Raw genomic sequence first — 513 nt, forward strand, 5'->3', positions numbered from 1 at the left:
GCCCTGCTGACACTGACTGTGCTCGATTGTGTAAAGTATTCCAAAGAACCTTAACAGCAGTCACAGCCTTAAAAATTACTTATCATTACGACTTAAAACATCTTCTGTTGTTACGAAGAAGCCAAAAATTTAGACAAGCCTGCAGTTATCAGCAAGAAGAGAAGCTGATTCTCCCCGGGCTTTACTCAGGTGCTGACTTAAAAGCGCTACAAAACTTTGTTTGCGTTTTGGCTGCAGTTTCTAACTGCGACTGGAGCTAAGTGCGGGGACTCCTCAGCGCACACCTCCTCTCAAAGACTCGGGCAGGCGGTTAACAGCGAAGCCTTAGGGAAACTAGGAGGGGACAGATTTGGGAGGGAGCAGCGAGGAGAGCGCGGCAGGGCCGGGTGGCGGTGCCGGAGGTGGGCGAGGACGAACCTGGGCTCGAACTCCCAAAGGAAGCCTGTGAGGAGAAGAGAGAGCGAGGTGTGAGGGAGGCGACAGCGAGGGGCGAGCGGAGCCGGGCGGCGCCGG

General features: G+C 54.6%; 1 protein-coding gene across 1 annotated transcript in view; it reads right to left on the bottom strand.

The window, feature by feature from the left end:
• MIER3 (mesoderm induction early response 1, family member 3) overlaps positions 1-442 on the bottom strand; it is a gene marked incomplete at its 3' end in the record, with an annotated part of 17,356 nt that extends 16,914 nt beyond the window's left edge. Inside the window, exon 1 of the mRNA XM_009073484.1 lies at positions 418-442. The remainder of the gene's footprint in view (positions 1-417) is intronic.
• Between the last annotated feature and the right edge of the window lie 71 nt (positions 443-513).

Source organism: Acanthisitta chloris, unplaced genomic scaffold (assembly GCF_000695815.1).
Source record: "Acanthisitta chloris isolate BGI_N310 unplaced genomic scaffold, ASM69581v1 scaffold25420, whole genome shotgun sequence".
Classification (NCBI taxonomy): domain Eukaryota; kingdom Metazoa; phylum Chordata; class Aves; order Passeriformes; family Acanthisittidae; genus Acanthisitta; species Acanthisitta chloris.